This window comes from Marmota marmota, unplaced genomic scaffold (assembly GCF_001458135.2).
Source record: "Marmota marmota marmota unplaced genomic scaffold, marMar, whole genome shotgun sequence".
Lineage (NCBI taxonomy): Eukaryota > Metazoa > Chordata > Mammalia > Rodentia > Sciuridae > Marmota > Marmota marmota.
In genome coordinates this window covers 9187845-9209034 of record NW_026000221.1, presented here as the reverse complement: position 1 = coordinate 9209034, position 21190 = coordinate 9187845, and positions in this window count along the sequence as shown.

Below are 21190 nucleotides of genomic sequence, written 5' to 3'. Positions count from 1 at the left end.
TTTTTTTTTTTTTTTTTTTTTTTTTTTTTTTTTTTTTTTTAGTTTGAATCCATTCCATTTATTGCTTCTTGATTTTAATTCTTATGCTATAGGAGTCTTATTAAGGAAGTTGGGGCCTAATCCACCATGATGAAGATTTGGACCAACATTTTCTTCTTTTTTTTTTTAGCTCTTCTTTTTTTATTTTTTTTAATTTTTTTTTTAATTTTTTATTGTTGGCTGTTCAAAACATTACATAGTTCCAACATTTTCTTCTAATAGACACAGTGTCTCTAGTTTAATTTCTAGATCCTTGATCCACTTTGAGCTGATTTTTTTTGCATGGTGAGAGATAAAGTTTTAATTTCATTTTGTTGCATATGGATTTCCAGTTTTCACAGCACCATATATTGAAGAGAATATCTTTTCTCCAATGTTTGTTTTTTGCACGTTTGTCTAATATAAGATAACTGTAATTATGTCAGTTAGTCTCTGTGTCCTCTATTCTGTAACATTGGTCTACAAGTCTATTTTGGTGCCAATACCATGCTGGTTTTGTTACTATTGCTCTTTAGTATAGTTTAAGGTCTGGTATAGTGATGCCACCTGCATCTTCTTGCTCAGGATTGCTTTATCTATTATGGGTCCCTTATTTTTCCAGATGAATTTTATTACTAATTTGCCTATTTCAATGAGGAATGTCATGGGGATTTTGATTGGAATTGCATTAAATCTGTGTAGTACTTTTGTAGTATAATCATTTTGACAATATTAATTCTGCTTATCCATGAACCAGGTAGATCTTGCCATCTTCTAAGGTTTTCTTTAACATTTCTTCCTTTAACATGCTGTACTTTTCATTGTAGAGGTCTTTCACCTCTTTCTTTATTCCAAGTATTTTAATTTTTTTGAGTCTATTGTAAATGGGGTAGTTTTCCTTTCAGTGGATTTGTCACTGATATACAAAAATGCCTTTGGTTTACTGGTGTTGATTTTGTATCCTGCTACTTTGCTGAACTCATTTACTAGTTCTAGAAGTGTTCTGGTGGAATTTTTTGGGTCTTCTAGGTATAGAATCATATTGTCAGCAAATAATGGTAATTTGACTTCTTCTTTACCTATCTGTATCCCTTTAATTTCTTTCATCTATCTAATTGCTTTGGCCAGTGTTCCAAGAACTATGTTAAATAGAAGTGGTGAAAGAGGGCATCTCTGTCTAGTTCCTGTTTTTGGAGGGAATTCTTTCAATTTGTCTCCATTTAGAGTGATGTTGGCCTGGGGCTTAGCATACATAGCTTGTACAATGTTGAGATATGTTCCTGTTATCCCTAATTTTTCTAGTGTTTTGTCATTCTTTTTATATCTTTTTGATGAATGGTTCCCTTAAGCAGTATGAAATATCCTTCTTTATCCCTTTTGATTAACTTTGGTTTGAAGTCTACTTTATTTGATATGAGGATGGAAAGCCCTGCTTGCTTCTGCTGTTCATGTGAGTGGTATGATTTTTTCCAAACTTTCATCTTCAGTCTATGAATGTCTTTTCCAATGAGATGAGTCTCTTGGAGGCAGCATAATGTTGGGCATTTTTTTTTGTTTTTTGTTTTTGTTTTTTGATCCATTCTGTTAGTCTATGTCTTTTGATTTGTGAGTTTAGATCATTAACATTCAGGGTATTATTGAGACATGAGAGTTGTATTGCCAGACATTTTTGTTTATTTTTGGTATTTAACATGACTTTGTTTCTCCTCTGACTAGGTTTTCCTTTCGAGTAATACCTCCCTCTGCTGATTTTCATCATTGTTTTTCATTTCCTCTTTGTGGAATATTTTGCATAGGATGTTCCATAGTGCAGGCTTTCTAGCTGTAAATTCTTGTGTTTATCATGAAAGTTTATTATTTCATCATCAAATCTAAAGCTTATTTTTTGCTGGATATATATAAGAGTCTTGGTTGTCATCTGTTTTCTTTCAGAACTTTATACATGCTGTTCCAGGATCTCCTGGCTTTGAGGGTATGGGTGGAAAAATCTGTTGAGATACTGCCATAGTCCGGCTGGGCAAAATAACTGAGAGAGGACAGCAACTTGAAGGTTGAAGCAGGAACTACTTTATTGCTAGTGAACTCAGCGGGAACTGAGTGAGAACTCAAAGTAGCGGGCACCCAAGGTAGCAGGAGCGGCTTCTCTGCAGGACAGCAGAGGTATATATGCTTAACTAATTGCACACAGCTTAACTTAATTAACATCATCTAGATACAGCAGTCAGCCAATAAGGAATCCTTATCATCTTAATGGCTCGCTGGCATTGCTTCACAAACCACTCCTCCTGGCAAAGTGCCAGGTGCCATCTTGACTTGATTTGCATACCCAACATCTCCTCCCTTTTGTTTTATTAAACAACAAGTATGTGGCTTAGGGACTGTGCCTGTTTTAGGTTGTCCAATACTACATATGGTCCTTACCCGTCATTGGATGGTCTGACCTCAAATTGTCAGCCTCCTGTCTTAGGTTGGTACCATTGTAATTGGATCTTACCCATCTTTGACTACTGGCCCAACACACTTATTCATACTTGTGGATAACAAGCATAGTGGTTTTCAAACAAAACAACCTGTCACAAGCAGAAAGAGGAGGATACAAAATTCCAGGATACCAAGCCATTGACTGCTTCAAGTGAATAACCCCTGGAAAAACTGTACCACAGATGACACCGTCAGCAAAGATACCCTGGTACTATTACAATTTGTTGTATCAGTTCATAATGCATATAAGTGATACACAGTCCAGGTAAGTTCCGCAAGCAGCTTAAAGCAAAGGAATCCATTAATATGTCTATTTCTTCTTGAAGTAAATATTGATGCTACAGTTTGTACAGTTTGTGTTATAGCTGTCACAGAAGCTGTAGTAGTAGCAGCAGAAACAGTAATAGCTGTGATGATGGTAGCTGAAATTCCGAAGTCTCATTTGGTTTTTAAGTAATACTGGAAATTCTTCTATTTTTGTCTTAAGGTAGGAATTCTGGCAAGAATGGCTAAAAAAAATGTGCAGCATACCAGCAGGCACTAAGAAAACAATTTTGTAAACAATTTTGTACATTATTCTGAACAGAATTATTAGATATAATGAAAAGGAAAGGTGAAAGTAAACAGATCTGTTAACCTCCTTTTTTGTTCACATATTAAAACAATACCCAACTTAAATTAAACTGTTTAAATCACATGAATAAAAAATATTTGGATCCATTTTTTCATGAGCACTCCTGATATATGGACATATGCACATACAGACTTACAACACATAACACAAGTGTGCACACATAACACAAGTGTGCACACATAACACAACAGTAAACGCCTTGTAGCTTTTCACAGGTAAAATCTCCATTGCAATGTTTTAAAACTCCACAGTTGATTAAAAAATAAAACTGATCAGAAAATCATTGACCTAAGTCTTTATGAGCTCAAAAAATAAAATAGAAAAAAGCATCCTGGCTACCACCTGGTTTTGAATCTTCTTTTGACAGCCATCCTTCCTGTAACTTGCATATGGGTTTGAAGGTATTTCCACAAATAAGCCTCAAGGTTTTTTACATTTGAAATAGGCCTTAATGGTGCTCATTATTCATTAGCCTCCAGGTGTAGGAGAACCATTATCTCAGATGTACGGATGGCTAAACTGGAGTTCTGGATATCAGCTGTTATGGATTTGAGCCATATCATCTTCATTTTGGTCTGTAGAAATCACTTTAGTTAGTCTTTCTGGAATCCAAATCAGCTGCTGTTCTCCCTGTGGAAACACACAAACAGACCTCCGACTCCAGACAATCACTGGGTCAGGACCTTTCCATTGTCCAGTTAGAATATCCTTCCAAAGCACCTTTGGCTTATGTACATTTTTTGGACACATGTGCCTTTCTGCAGCACTAAGTCCTGATGAATCCAAATTTAAAAAGTTTAAAGTAAAAAGGGTTATGTTAAGTTTATCTTTGGGGGATTTATATCCCTTCCCAATTCCCTCTTTTTGTTTTAATAAATACATTTTAATAGTTTGATGAGCTCTTTCAACTATGCCTTGTCCCTGTGGGTTATACGGGATTTCTGTTATGTGAGTAATGTCAAATGATGAACAAAATTGTTTAAAAGAAGGAGAAGTATAGCCAGGGCCATTTCTGTTTTTAACTAATTTGGAATGCCCACAGTGGCAAAATTTTTTAAACAATGAGATATAATATCTTTAGTTTTTTCTGCAGTATGAAGGGAGCCCGTTAAATATCCGGAAGAAGTATAAACTGTAACATGTAGATATTTTAATTTTCCAAATTCTGGCAAGTGTGTGACGTCCATTTGCCATATATGATTAGCTATCAGTCCTCTAGGATTGATTCCAAGATTAACTTGTGGTAAAAAGGTCACACAATTTTGACATTGTTTTATTATATGTATAGCCTGTTCCTTAGTTATTCTAAAATGCTTTTGCAAGGTATTAGCATTGACATGGAGAATATGTGTAAATTTGTAGCTTCTTCTAGTATAGAAAAAATATGTATGTCATGTGTGTTTTTATCTGCTAAATCACTGCCCAAACTAAGGGCTCCAGGCAATCCTGTATGTGCCCTGATATGTCCTATAAGGAATGGATCTTTTCTGTCCCAGATTAAACATTGTATAGCAAAAAACAAAGAGAAAACAGTAGAGGAAGGGGAAATCCTACCAGCATCTTCAAGGGAATTTATAGCATTAACTATATACAAACTGTCAGAAAATAAATTAAATACAGAATCTTTAAACATCACAAAAGCTTGTAATACTGCATTAAGCTCTACCTTTTGAGCTGATTGTTTGGGTACTAAAAATGTAAAAGCTTGATCAGGGGTAATTACTGCTGCTGTACCATTATTTGACCCATCAGTGAATATATTTGGAGCATTCATGATAGGTGTTTTTCTTGTCATTTTTGGAAAAACTACAGGATGTGAGGACCAAAAAGACAACAAAGGACTAGCTGGTAAGTGGTTATCAAATGAACAAATTGATTTGCACATAATTATTGCCCAAGTATTTAATTAATTAGCTAACTCATTAAATTGATCCATAGTATATGGAGTGATAATTTTGTTCGGAGAAATTCCAAACACTCCCTTTGCTGCTTTTATTAATTTGACTATTAATTGTCCTACAGCCTCAGGATACCTAGTAAGAATAGTGTTAGGTGAATAAGATAAATGTATCCATAATAATGGACCTTCTTGCCAAAATACTCCTGTAGGAATATTTTTTGTTGACAGTACAATAAATAATAAAGGCAAACTTATATCAATTCTATCCAAATGCATATTTTCCTTATATTTTTCAATGAGTTTTAATGTCTTTCTTGCTTCAGGCGTTAACATGCGGGGTGAATTTGGACCCAATGGAACTTTTAGGATATCAAATAAAGGTCCCAACTCTCCTGTTGGTATGCCTAGATAAGGCCTTATCCAATTTATGTCTCCTAACAATTTTTGAAAATTGTTAAGTGATTTAAGTTGATCTACTCATATTTGAATTTTTGGTGGATGGACCATGGTCAAGAATAATAGAACTCCTAAATAATTAATCAGAAAATTTAATTGTACTTTATCTATTGCTATCTCTAGATTATAATTTTTTAATAAATTTGTAAGTATGGCATAACATTCTAACAATGTGTTTTTAACTTTGTGTGCTAATAATACATCATCCATATAGTGAAATATTTGTAGTTTAGGATTTTGATTTCTAAGTGGCTGGATTGCTTTGTTAACATAAATTTGACACATAGTTGGGCTGTTAGCCATCCCTTGAGGGAGTACTTTCCATTCATATCTCTGATCAGGACCTTCATGATTCAGCACAGGGACAGTAAATGCAAAACGTGGACTATCTTCAGGATGAATTGGAATTGAAAAAAAAAAACAATCTTTAATATCTATAACTAAAACATACCAGGTTTTTGGCAAAGCAGACAATTGAGGAATCCCTGATTGAGCAGGTCCCATAATAACCATCTCATTATTAATAGCTCTTAAATCTTGCAATAATCTCCATTTACCAGATTTCTTTTTGATGACAAAAATGGGAGTATTATGGGGAGATACAGAAGGTTGTATATGTCCCTCCGCTAATTGTTGTTTGACCAGGTCATGGGCTGCTTGTATCTTTTCTTTAGTCAGGGGCCACTGAGGAACCCATACTGGCCTTTCTGATTTCCAAGTAATTTTTATTGTCTCAGTGACCCCTCCCGAAAACCCAATCCATGTTTATCTGTTTTTTGATCTGTTTGTATTGGTGCCACTATACCTTGCCCTTGTTCTCCTAATCCTTTTCTTTCCCATAACCTTGTCTAGCCATAATAGTGGGTGCATTTGAATTGATGTTATTTGTTAATGTTAAACCTAATTGATCTAGAACATCTCGTCCCCATAAATTTATAGGAAGATGATCCAATACATATGGCTGTATAGTTCCTTCACATCCTTCAGGATCCTTCCAATCTAATACCATCACATGTCTATGGGTATTAGTTGCCATTCCTAGGCCTTGAAGCGTTTGAGTGGCTTGTTGTAACAGCCAATGTTTTGGCCATTCTTAGCGAGAGATAATGCTAATGTCTGCACCTGTATCCAGTAGTCCATTAAATTCATGTCCTTGTATGTTTAATTTTAGCATGGGCCAAGAGTCTAAATTTAAAGAAAGCATAGCCCAATCTATATCTGTGGAGCCTAATCCCCTGGAACCTCTTTCTACAGTACGACTGGAAAATTTATCATGCAGGCTGGGTATTATTAATAACCGTGTGATTCTGTCTCCTGGTGAAATTACTGATATATCTCTTGGAGAACTGGCTATAATTTTTATTTCACCTTTATAATCAGGATCAATTACCCCAGGACTTATCATAAGTCCTTTTAGAGTAGAAGAACTGCATCCTAATAATAAGCCTACTATTCCTTGGGGAAGAGTTCTTTTTACCCCTGTGGGAATGATTTTTGAACTCCCATCTCTGGAGTTAGTACTGCTCTGGTGGATGTGCAGATGTCCAACCCTGCACTCCCTCTGGTTTGTCTGTTAGAGTCTGTAAACAAGTCAGGATGGTGCCTTGTATTGTGCCAGGGGGAGTAGTTTGTGAGGTGGTGCCAGTGAGCCATTAAGTGTGGAGATTCCTTATTGGTTGACTGCTGTATCTATTTTATGTTAATTAAGATAAGCTGTGTGGAATGTATAAATACCTCTGTTTTCCTACAATAAATGGCTCCTACTCCTGCTGTATCAATCTACACAAGTTCCTCCTCACCCCTGGATTATTCTGCTGCAGCCGGACTGTGGCAGATGGTGCCCCGTTATGGGGAGCCCCGGGACACTCGGGGGTAAGTGACGAGGAAAAACGCTGCCCGTCCATAGATAGGACGGGAGCAGATAGGGCAAGAGGAAAAATGGCCATTTTGAGAAAATGGAAAAGATTGATACAGTATGTTTGTGTTTTGTTTTGTCTTGGTGTATTGTATTGTCTTTGTGATGAAAATATGGAAGGGGTGAGAAATAAATTACTAAGAGAAGAAGGCACCCCAGTGGAACCAAGAATAGTTAGGGCATGTGTTGATGGAAGCCCAGGAACTCTAGTCAGAAAAAAGAAAGTTCAGAAAAAGAAGGATTATCAGAAAAAAGGTTGCAGCAAAAGGCTATTGCTAAATACGTTTCGTTATCAGAGGGTGTGTGAAGCCACATGGAGGCTGCTGCGTATACAAGCCGGTCATGGTGCAGCAAGGACTTTCCAAGCAATGGCAGCTGGCTCTTCCCCGGTCCCCGCCCGGGGAACGGAATGCCACTGCTGGAGCCCAAATCCAGACCTGACCCGGAGGCACAGTCTCGAAGGCTCTTGCTCCCTGTGCCCAGTGGCAGTTTGAGTCTGGAACACTCCCTAGACTCTCCCCAGGGCCATCTGTGGCTGCCTGGGAAGCTGTAGGCGGAAGACGCCTGCATCCCTGAAGTTTGATCACTTCCAAGGCCAGTAAGTACAATGGTTCTCCCACACCTAAAAGCTAATGAGTAATGAGCACTATTAAGGCTTATTTCAAATGTAAAAAAACCTTGAGATAATGTACTAAATTGTTCAGAAGGTTGTTTTCTTAGTGCCTACTGGAATACTACAGGATTTTCTTTAGCCATCCGGAGTTCCTGCCTTCGTCCCAGTGCCAGTGAAGACGAAGGTGGAAGAATTTCCAGTGTTGCTGAGAACCGGACAAGACTTCGGATCAAGCTACCTGCCTACAGAACTTACCTGGACTGTGATTTAAGCTAGCTGGCTGCAGAACTTACCTGGACTATGATTTACCAGGACTGTGAGTTAATCTATTGAGACACTGCTTTACCTGGACTGAGACAACAAACTATAATCTACAACAAATTGTAACTCGGTATCTTTGCTAATGGTTTCATTGCTGGTATAATTTTTCTAAGGGCTTCTTGCATGGAGCCATCAATTGGCTTGGTATTGTGGCATTTTGTATCCTCCCCTTCTGCTTGTAGCAGATTATTTATGGTGTTTGTGTAAAAACCACTATGGTCATTATTTAAATTAAACAAAAGGGGGAAATGTTAGAGTCTGTAAACAAGTCAGGATGGTGCCTGGTATTTTGCCAGGGGGAGTGGTTTGTGAGGTGGCGCCAGCGAGCCATTAAGTGTGGAGATTCCTTATTGGTTGACTGCTGTATCTATTTTATGTTAATTAAAATAAGCTGTGTGGAATGTATAAATACCTCTGTTGTCCTACAATAAATGGCTCCCACTCCTGCTGTATCAATGTACACAAGTTGTTCATCACCCCCCGGTTATTTTGCTGCAGCCGGACTGCGGCATTTGTCTAATGAGGGATCTAATGGATAATTTGTCCTGGGCACTACCCTGATGGTGTTGCTGGGTTCCTCCAATGCCCCATCTATTTGTTGTCCTGGGCCCTGGAGCATTGGTCCCCCCTGTCTGTTTTTTGGCAATGGAGTCCAATGTTTTCCTCCACGATATCATGGGTAAACACCTGGTCCTTGTCCATTTCTTGACAATGGAGTACCCTCTACAGTAGTCTGAGAACGGCGTTCATAAGCCCAATGTCTCCCTCTATGACATTGTGGGCAAATACCCGGTATTCTACCTCTTTGCTCATACCCAGTTTTGTTAAACCCTCCTCCTATGGGGCAACTCCTTTTAAAATGTCCTGTTTATCCACAATTGTAGCATGTTTTTGGCCTGACACTTAAAGCCTGTTATACTGCAGCTGCCAAGACTTGCCCCTGTTCATTAATGTCCCTACAAAATTTACTATATGTGTTTAAATCTCTATGTTTCCATGGTCTAATGGCCTACCTACACCATTTATTGGCTTGTTTAAAGACCATCTGTTTCACTAATGGCATCGCTTGTTCTGCATCCCCAAAGACTCTGGTAGCTGTTTGTATAAGCCTATCTAAAAATTCAGCGTAACGTTCATTAGTTCCTTGTATTACCTTAGATAATTGACCATGTCCTTGTAAAGTTTTCCATGCCTTAACCGCAGCTGAAGTGATTTGTGAATATATGGAAGTATCATATTGAATTTGTTGCTACTGACCCTCATAAGGTCCCTCTCCTAGCAACATCTCTAGATTTCTGTGAGGATAACTGGCTGCTGCATTTCGCTTAGCCGTCTCCATATAAAATTCCTGATTGGCAACCTTCCACAGCAAAAATTATCCTCCATTTAGCACAGCTCTGCACATACTAGCCCAATCTACTGGCTTCATGTTCAAGTTGGTAATGGATTCGACCATACTTACAGTGAAAGGGGCTTGAGGACCATAGGTTGTTACAGCCTCTTTCAGCTGCTTCGCTGTTTTGAAATCTAAAGCATGGTGAATTTGCTGCCCTCCTGCCTCCTCAAATACAGGGCATGCTAATCTTTGAGGTCCTGTCTCAGGATCCCATCTATCAACTATGGGGGTTGGGGGCCACCCAGCATATATTGTCTCCATAGGTGGAGCTATTGGTTGAATACTTATGCCCTCTGGTGATAGTAGCAACCTCCCGTTGTAACTTTTCCCCCGATGGCCCTTCCTTCTCTAAACTTTCTTCTCCTGTCTGACTAACTCAAGAGACTTCTTCTTTCACTTGATCTAAAATGTCCTCTCCCTGACTAAGCAAACAAGATTGTATCAACGTCCATAACAGTAATGTGCCAAATGGCAGAGTTCCTGGGCTTTCCTTTTCTATCTTTTTAAAATCTTCACCATGATCGTTCCATTGTGATATATTTAATAACCCCTTTTTAATGAACCATGGGCTACATTTTTGTATTGTCTTAACGTATGCCCTAATTGTTCTTTATTTTACTGAGATGCCTCCTTCCTTTAGCAATTTACTTAACGCCCTTTCGGTTTGGTTCTTACTAATTTTTAATCCCATATTTCCGTGACGAAGATACTGCTCACTAAGATAATGCAAAACAAAACCGAGACAAAACGAAATAAAAATGCAACAAAAATTCATTATATCAATTTTTCTATCTTGCTATATGCATCCATGGTCTATCTCTATCTCTTCCTCAGGGGCGAACAACTTTTCTCCCATTCTATTTATTTCTAGGGATAGGCAGCTTGAAACAAAAACGAAACAAAAACGAAACAAAAGAAGAATCTTGAAATGGTCACCCATCCTCTCGCCCTGCCCTCAGGGGCTAGCAGTTTACTTTGTCACTTACCCCCAAGCTTCAGGCACTCCCCGTATAGGCCACCATATGCTGGGCAAAATAACCGAGAGGTGACAGCAACTTGAAGGTTGAAGCGGGAACTTTATTGCTAGTGAACTCAGCGGGAACTGAGTGAGAACTCAAAGTAGCGGGCACCCAAGGTAGCAGGAGCGCTTCTCTGCCGGACAGCAGAGGTATATATGCTTAACTAATTACACACAGCTTAACTTAATTAACATCATCTAGATACAGCAGTCAGCCAATAAGGAATCCTCATCATCTTAATGGCTCGCTGGCGTTGCTTCATAAACCACTCCTCCTTTCAAAGTGCCAGGCACCATCTTGACTTGATTTGCATCCCCAACATCTAGATACCAATTGGTCTTTCCCTATATGTGATCTGATTCCTCTCTCTCAGCCTTTAAGATTCTGTCCTTATTATGTATGCTAGGTATTTTCATTATAATATGACTTGGTGTAGATCTGTTGTGTTTTGTACATTTGGTGTCCTGTAAGCCTCTTGTATTTGATTTTCCAACTCATTCTTCATGTCTGGGAAATTTTCTGATATTATCTCATTGAGGAGATTGTGCATTCCTTTGGTTTGTAACTCTGTACCTTCCTCTATCCTAATAACTCTTATATGTATTTTTTTTTAATATCCCATAATTCTTGGATGTTCTGCTCATGGTTTTTTACCATCTTTGCTGTGTAGTCAACTTTATTTTCCAGATTATATATTTTTTCTTTATCATCTGATCTTCTGTCTTCCAAGTGATCTACTCTGTTGGTGATGATTTCTATTGAGTTTTTTATTTGATTTATTGTTTTCTTCATTTCAAGGATTTCTTACTTTTTTTATTTCAGAATCTCTCTCTTTCTTGAAGAGAGATTTTCTTGAAGTAATCTTTTGCTAATTTTATTTGCTCCCATATCTCTTTGCTGGTGTGATCAATAGATGCCTATATTTGCTCCCTTATCTGTTTATTGATGTCCTCAATTGTTGCCTGTATTTGCTCTCTTTTCTCTTTATTGGAATGATCATTTTTTTCTATATTTGCTCATTTAGGTTATTCTTTAATTCACAAATTATTTTAATTATGAACATTCTGATTTCCTTCTCTGACATTTCATCAACTGTGCTGTCCATGTATTCTGTTATTGTAGTATCCTGGGCACTTTCCTCCTTTTTTTTTTCATGTTGTCTATGTGATTTCCTTACTTGCAGTGTGAATCTGTGGTATTACAGTTTCTACCCTATAACCTTGTAGTATTTGAGAAGATTATCTGTATCTCACCTTGGTGTTGGACTTTCAGACCCTGCCAGTGTCCCAGGATGAATGCTACTGCAACCATAGGTGGTATTGGCAATAGCAGCAGGTAACTCAACATAGCAGTGGCAATGGAGGTGCACCAAGATGGATATAACATCTTTCACAGATGGGTCTAAAAGGGTGGCCTTACACAGTCTTTGGGATGCCTGCTGCAAGATGCAGCTGCTTCTAGGCACTGTCTGTTGTTCCAAGGTAGAGACTACTGTGTGGGGAAGACTATGGGGATGACTGCAGTGTATTAACATTGAAGTGGTTTATACCTGGGCTCCCAGGTGGTGGCGATGGAGAGGAGGGCAGGCCCAAGCTTATCCTGAATCCTCGCTCCCATACACATCAGTGAGGCAGGTCTGAGCTTGGTTGTCTCTTGGTGGTGGGATGGACTCAGGCCTACCCTGAGCCTGAGCTCCCACACAGTTCAGCGAGGCAGGTCTAGGCCGAGCATGACTCTGGCGGGTATCTGATATGACTGAAATTTTGTACATTGATAGGGTATAGTGTACCCAACTATGTGACTCAATCATTGGTGACACATAATTATTTAATTAGCTGGGTTGGGTTATTATTTCATGAGCTATTTTACCATTTTTGATACCTAATAAATATGGTTGAAAATACTCCATTTTAATTGCTCTAAGAAATCTTCTAAAGAATTTCTAGTTTTTTTTTTTAATTTTTATTTTTTATTTTTTATTGGTTGTTCAAAACATTACAAAGCTCTTGACATATCATATTTCATACATTAGATTCAAGTGGGTTATGAATTCCCATTTTTACCCCAAATACAGATTGCAGAATCACATTGGTTACACTCTGCTTACACCAAAGACAAGTCTCAGATTGGTACTGTTAAGCCTTAACATCTCTCTAACACTTACTATTTTGTTTTTACACAATGGTAAACGAGCTAGTTTTAGACTGGCTTCAGCCGACACATGTCTCAATCTGGAATTAAATGACTTCACTTTTATTGATTTATAGCTATAAGTATTATAAATACTCTTTATAAATACTCTTTATACCGTTTATGGAAAATAGTAATATCTCATCTATACTGGTAACACACTTACCTTTTCAAATAAGTACCTTTTAAAAATGAAATTATTGTACAGAGAGTATTTGCATTTGGAAAACATTTTACTAGCAGTACACTAATGAGTGAAGTCTGGGAAACTTAGGGTGTAAAACCTACTATCTCAAACAAGAGCAGTGGCACAAGATGATTACTTTGATAAGAACAGAATGAGTAAATGATGGCTTTTGACTCTGTAGAGCCAATCATACTCAGAAGACCTGTGAGCACAGAGAATTGGTGGAATGTCCACATCAGGGGGCTTCACCAGCACTCTCTTACTAGTTGACGGAGGTTTCCTGGAGGAAATAAGTTTCAAGATTGGTCTGACATATTTGGTGGTCCTGATAGGTTCTGAAAAGATTTGCAAATAAAATGTCACCTGTCCACTGTTCCTGTTATTTGAAATATTTAACTAGGTTGTATTTCTAATACCATTTATAAAGCTGTCTCATATTTTAAATATATGTGCAGTATGTTTTATTGAGCATATCCAACAAGTATGTAGAAAATATATTGGATTCATTTCCATGTGAAACACACAATGCCAGTTTTCCCCATCTATATCATAATTATGGTTAAGGATAGGATTGTGACTGTGGGGGATGTGTTAACTGTCTAAATTTATAGGCAAATTCCTCTCAGAATGAAATCCTCTGGTGCATCTGTTATGTATTTTGACTTTAAAAAAATGTAGTTTAGTGTGAGCCAAGCAGGTGTGCAGTTCTCTTACCCATGAGATCACATAAAATGAAAAGTTCATGACTATCCACAAGCTCAGAACAACAGTATCAAGGAAAGGTACACCCCTTCACTCACGCCAACTGAGCTTACAATCCATGACTCTCATGGGGAATTCAAAAGTGGACTTGTGAACTTGGAACAAGAATGCAAAATTTGGCAAAACAGTCCTCTCTGCTTTTTTATAGTATTTCGATATGGAGCCACAATCAGGCCATGGTTTGGATTCTTCACAGTGAAATAGCATAAAAGAGTGACTGACATTCATTCCTTTATTGGGTTTGTGTGCCTACCTGTATGTGTCCCACAGATGTGTGGGCTCAGCCTAGGTTTGATTCATGGAATAGGGATACAGTTTCATTTCCCCCAATATTTGTATTTCTCTCCACTTCCATCATTCTTTCTGTTCTAGAAACCACATGGAAAAATTTCACTAATTCTGAGGGTTTTTTTTTTTTCTGTCTTCCTCTTCTCCTAGTTGTGTTTGTTCTCACATCTCCAACCTAGTAAATTGCTTATGAATTTATTCAAGTGAATCAGCATGAATCCTTCCTCCGTAAGGGAATTAGAATATGAAGCCCTCAGAGAACATGATGAAGAAATATGCCAAATTTGGAAAATTTATGTTGTGTTTGTGTGTGTGTGTGTGCTTTCCTCATGGAATCCTCATGCAGATGTCCAAATATCCAAAATAACAGTATAATTAGAAAAGAGTTTTATGTCTGTGTTCATGAACACATATGTACAAGGAGAATACATCTCAAAAGATAGGAGTAAAAGAGCCAATTTTCAGCACCCCCAGTTCTACCGTAGTCAGAGTCCACATAACCAATAGAAAGTATCTCATAGGGGCTCAGGGACTTGCAATGAGCGCATGAAGGAAATCAAGGGTCAGGCCTTTTTGAGCCTTTTCTCCACTCTCCTTTATTTAGACTTCTAAGTTGTTCTCTGCTAGATAAATCCTTTGCATTAGACTGTCTCATTTTTGCTTACAAAGAGGAGATGTCTGCTTAAATTATCTTAATATATGACAGCTGTTAGACACAGAACTGCTTTGTAAACTCTGAGTGCTAAACTCAATTGTTAAAGCAATGGTAGAAAATGGTGAAATTGATTGTTCTTCTGCCTCAACTCAGCATAACCTACAGCTGGTTTTCCTTCTCCCTAATAACTCTGTGTGGGATGAACAACACCCAGTTTACTTTTATTTTTCAGTCACCATTGGCTCATTAGGTTTCCTATATGTGAAATAAAAGACTGATTTACTGAGGCAGCATATAAGTAAACACTTTCTATTACACCAGCTCCCAGAGCAATTTCCAGACATCTGTAAAGGAATTCCTTAACTAGTGACTCATGCAGCCACCTCTGGGGAAGAGCACAAAGTTTAATAGTGCAAAATCATCTCAGGGCAAAGTCACTTGGAAACTAAGATAGAAACTAGACAGGAATATCACATTTCATATTTTGATAGAAAATACATGGAAATTAAAAATAGATTCTATTTTTTAAAATCAGGTTTGGCCCCTGTCAAACCCCCCGGGAAATAGAGTATCTGATGGATCTCTCTTGATGAACTGGTGTGCTGAAAAGAGAGTAATTGTCTCTATCTAGTGATTCGACCATAGGTTTAACTCCTTAGTAGGATTGTGTGTAACAGGTGCTCCTGTTGTCTATGCACTTGAAATTCTGGCTTCAGGATTAGAATTTCAATGTTATATACAGATTCATGTCTTATCTTTAGAGATCCATCATAAGAAAAAGCAACTTCAGAAATAACTCTATTTTTTTGCTTCTAACTATGCTGAGCATTTGTTACTATAGGTAAAAAGAAGATAATAAAACTAGTAAGTATTTGATTATTATTTGGTCACCATAGAAACATCTTTAGTATCTATTTGGAATAATGTTTGTATACATTGTTATGAATACAGTTCCTTCACTTTGGGGATTAAAAACTAAGGAATGGAGATCCATTAAAAATATATACACATAATGGAACTCAAGAGAATTTAAATTACGCTGTTCATTGTTTGAGTGTTCAAGTGTAAAGATTACCTTTTAAAGTATTTTAAAAGCCAAATAATTTAGATACCAAAAGTCATTGCCTTATGTTAATTTGAATTCTCATTTTTTATATTTCCCCTTTATTTTATCTTATTATCTTAAATTGAGATAGTAAGACTGACCCCTAAACAACAATACACAGAATTACTTTACGGGGACTTCTAAGCTAGACTAAGAATACAGGACATGTAGAGAAGAGAATAAGAAAGCAGGCAATTCACATATGGTAGAGGGGAAAACTGCAAGAAAACTAAGGAGAAGGCATATCAAGATGTGAAACAGAGATTTAATTATCATGTGTTTGTTTTTCTTGTATGGAGGCATAATAATTGCTAATGAGGAAAGCGGAAGACAGGGGTAGACACGGGGAGGTAGCAAAAAAGGGTTTGGGGAGGTGGCAGGTGACTAGCTGTTAGCAAAACAACAAGAGAAAGTAGGGAGATTAACACGGGGAGGCTGGAAGGAAAAGAGAGCATGCATTATATCTTAAACCATACAGCTGCGGGATATTGAAGTTAGCCCCTAGGAAAGTGCTCAGTGAAAATGACTGAAGATGGAAGACAAAGTGCCTTTTGGAACTTGCCTGGTCGCCATTACTGCATGGCACTTTGGAAGAAAAATATCATGTAAGTTTACTAAATAAATAAAGCTTCAGCAACGTATTTAAATTGTGTTGAAAACCAAGGCACTTCAGGGTACCGAGTAGTATTAAATCAATAAAGTGAACTTTTCTACATATAAATATATTCTATTCACATCGCTCATTACCCATACTTTACAATGATATTCTGATTAATCGTGCCCGGAGTAGATCTCCCAGATGCCAGCCAGATGTTCAAAAAAAAACCTAATGTTGTTTGACTTAAGGAGAAAAGTATAAATCATATGAATTCTGACATACATAATGGAACAAATGGAAAGCATCCCCATGTGAATTCCATATTTCTTTCATAATTCTGTTTACATTAAGGATGAGAGATAAAATGGTGTGTAAGTCCTGGGCCCAAATAGAAAGTAAAGGGGGAAAAAAAGATCACTTAAAAATAGCAAATACATGTAAATGTTCAAATATACTCATTACAATTTAACACGAACAATATTTTGTTTTGTTTTGTTAATATTTTCATCCTAGAAGATGATCATTGATACTGTACATTTCAACACTGTTTGAAGACAACTTCAAAAGAGCAATTTATCACATATGGAATCATAGGAAGAAAAATTCAGTTCCCACTGAAACAAATATACAGCCCCAGACAAAAGAAATATTTTCTAAATTTTGAATTATCAAAGGTTGTAAAGTTCATCAGACATAGAATAGTAAAATACAAGGTATCATAATATATACTTGTAATGAATACTAAAAGTAGCATTTTAATAGTTTTCTCTTTTTTTCAGTGCAAAGAACTAGAAAATAAGATGCCTCTTTCCAAAAAAAAAAAAAAAAAATCTACATCTCTATTTTAGTAGGCTCATATGATACTATGATCATTTGTGGTTATATATTCATAGTAAAAGTAAGCAAGACAACACTGCTTTTTCCCAAGAGAAATAGGAGAAGATGGGAGGGAAAAAAATACAAAAGAAAAAAAAATAAAACAAGTGGTAGACTGATATATTTTCTAAAATTGGTTATCAGGAACAATAAATTCTAATTCATAGCATTTGCCCATTCCCATGGTGTAAATATCCCCACCATGGCCAATTTCAAGTTGCCACCATAAAGTTAATAAATACAGAGTGTGAAAACCATATATGAAATTGATTCTCATGGAGCACTGGCTCTAGCATACTATTGATCTAATATGCTCATGGAATAGAGCTGGTAATCTAGTTCTAAGCCAAGTCTTCTTCTAAACTAGGCTATAGTTAACAAGCTGACTATGTAGCTGAAACATGTACATAATAAAGTGTGTTGCGGTTCAGTTTATAATGTAACAGTAAATGCTGTCTAGTGTTACGCTTATTTTGAGGAGAAAGTATCTTGCAGCATGCTAAAGGAAAATGAAAGGCTGAATAAAGACAGGCCTTGATGACAGGAAAGTTTTATCATTGGACCCTAAGAATGAAATTTAAGCTGGTTCATATTAGGTTTGCAGCTAAATTGTCTAGATTCAGCCACCCACGATGATAGATCCAAATCCTATTTTCCTCTTTTTTTTTTTTTTAGTTTCTCAATTACAAACAATAATGTTAAGGAGTCCATTTTTCTACTATTATATGTAGACGGATTTCACTAAAAGATTTTGAGAGATAAGACTGTGCTCTAGACTGTGCTACGTTATTCTGTGTGTATTTACTAAGAGTAACAATATACCTAAATCCTTCCATCCAGATGGAGAATAAAAAGAAAAACACATTCTGTCCTTTTCTCTTAAACGCTTACAATATTAAATATCACATAATATTCACTGACAACAAACAGATCAGGTACATGCCAAAAGATGTGAACAAAGCTTTAAAAAGAGAATAAATTATATTAATATTTTGTATTCTCACTCTAAAAGCCTAAATAAATGATAATTTTAATTGTAAGAGTTATGTCAAACTATTCCCTAGGAGTTATGTCAAATAATTTTCATTTAAACCTAAACTTTCATATGATGTTTTATGTATTAAATGAAACTTATTCTTCTACTCTTCATGGTGTCTCTTTGCTCAACTCATCGGCCATAAATTGAAATATAACATTGAAGAATTTGAATACTTTCAAGTAAGTTTCAAAATAATGTATCTATTTATTTACATGCTTTAACTAAACCTTATCAAATATAAGTGCCATGTAACTTGTAATTTAGACTCTAGATAACCAAGAATCAAATATGGCTTGATCATGAGTAATATCTTTTCACAGATATGGTGGCTTTTTAACTTACAGTTAGATTAAATAGGTAAAAGAGAAGGAAATGTGCAAAATCTGGTAGAGTCATCATTTTGCTCTGACTTTATTTTCTCTTGCATGAATTTCTTCAGCTATGAAACCCTTTTCTTCCTTGAGATTTATAACATTTCATAACATTGTATGAATTACAAATCAAGATGTACTATAGAGACAGCATAGTATTGATTTCCTAAAACTATAAGCATCCATCTCTTTCCCAACAACTTTCAGAAATAACCCAATTCCCTTCCTTCCAGCCTGTTTAAAAGTGGATGAACTTGTGTCATGACCTCGCTTTACAACTGTTTGTGCATTTTTCCTTACAATACACCAGTGTTCTTTGCCTTCACTCACCTCACCAAAATACACTGAATTATTATGATATTTCTTTTAGCTATCTTGAAGTTTTTGTTGGCTCCTGATCAAATATTCTCTTTCAAAAAACTTCAGTACTAAGGGTCTTTAGTTTGATAGGCAAAATTTACAAAAAAAATCACTTGTGAATTTTATTATTATAATAACAAACTAGTTTTTAATACATAAATGATGAAGATATAGATCAGTAGTGAACTAGGATATATGGTTTAGAACTCCACGATATATGGTTTAGAACTCCACAAAAGAATGAGTCCTATCGCAAAAATATAATGATCTTTGAGTAGAAAAGTGTTAAGGACCATATACACACACACACACACACACACACATATATATATATATAAAATGTACATATTAGTATATAAAATCTATATTAAATAATATATATATATTAATAAATACTATAAATAGAAACTATTTTATATGTAATATATACACATTGCATATATAAAATTACATATATAATATTATATACATAATGTCCTTGAGATCTATATTACCATATATTAATATTTATCTATAAAATATATAGCTATTTTAATATCTTGGGAAGACTTTACATGGCAATTGTTTCAAAGCATCACTTTTATGTTTCAGATTTGGGGGTTTGATGTTGAGAGCCACAACCAAGTCAAGATGGCGCCTGGCACTTTGCCAGGGGGAGTGGTTTGTGAGGCAACCCCAGGGAGCCATTAAGATGATGAGGATTCCTTATTGTCTGACTGCTGTATCTAGATGATGTTAATTAAGTTAAGCTGTATGTAATTAGTTAAGCATATATACCTCTGCTGTCCGGCAATAAAGGGGCTCCTTCTACCTTGGGTGCCTCTACTTTTGAGTTCCCGCTGAGTTCACTCACAATAAAGTAGTTCCCGTTTCAACCTTCACAAGTTGCTTGTCACCTCCCGGTTATTTGTGCCCAGCCAGACTGCAGCATTTCTCCCTGAGACATGTAGTCAAGGTTTCCAGACTCTCAAACTCAAATGTTATTCTCTGAACCACACTGACTCCCATTACTCTCCATTCAGTGCAGTACTAGGTGTATGGGACTTGGTTTTTATAGAAATGCCCTGAAAATACTGTGAACATTTTTGCTAACGTCTCCTAAAAATCTTATGAATATAGAGTTCACCTGAGCCAGTTTAGTGCTTCTTAGATGGGAAAACAGAAAGACAAGTGGGACTTTCTACTTTTTATACTTCACTCCTCTGTTCCATTTAGACTTGATTAAGATCCATTTGTTAACTCTGAGATACATGTGCCAGGTTTCAAAAATAGCATGTCACATGTGTACACTGATTTGGGTGTTCTTTGGTATGACTAAGAGAGACCACATGTTGCTTGCTATTATCTCCTGATGAGAAAAACCTATCATGTTACACATTATACCAAATGAGACTTAAAAAAAAAATCCTAATTAAAGCAACTGTAAACCATGATTGTTTCATGTTTAGAGATAATGTCTTTAATTTGACAATCAAATTGTTTCTTCTTTCACATGACAGAATGAGGATTATCAAGGGGCATTGGGGAATTTGGAAAAGGAGATCAGATTCTCCTATTTTACTTTATGGTGACTTGCATTTATTGATTTGAAATTAATTTGTTTCAAGAAAATATATTGAGCACAGTGTAAAAATTTTTGAATGTGACCTTTACCTTGTGATTTAAACTTTCTAAGCCTCTTTTTTTGCTTACCTATAAAATGTAGCCATAAAAAGTTACTCTATGATGTTATTGAAAACATTCAATGTGACATAATGTACACAGCACTTTTCTAGAACACACATACCCTCCTTTACATCTCAGTGAAAATAATGATGATGTTGATGCCAGTGATGATGACTGATTTTGTCCATGACTAAGGTAATGTATGCATGCCAAATCTATCTTCATTCCCATATACAGGGCGTGATCCTGTTGGCCAATCAGTTTATAGGATCATATTTCCTTTTAGAGAATGCCTAATATACACAGAGATCCAAATAAATAACTTCATATATATATATATA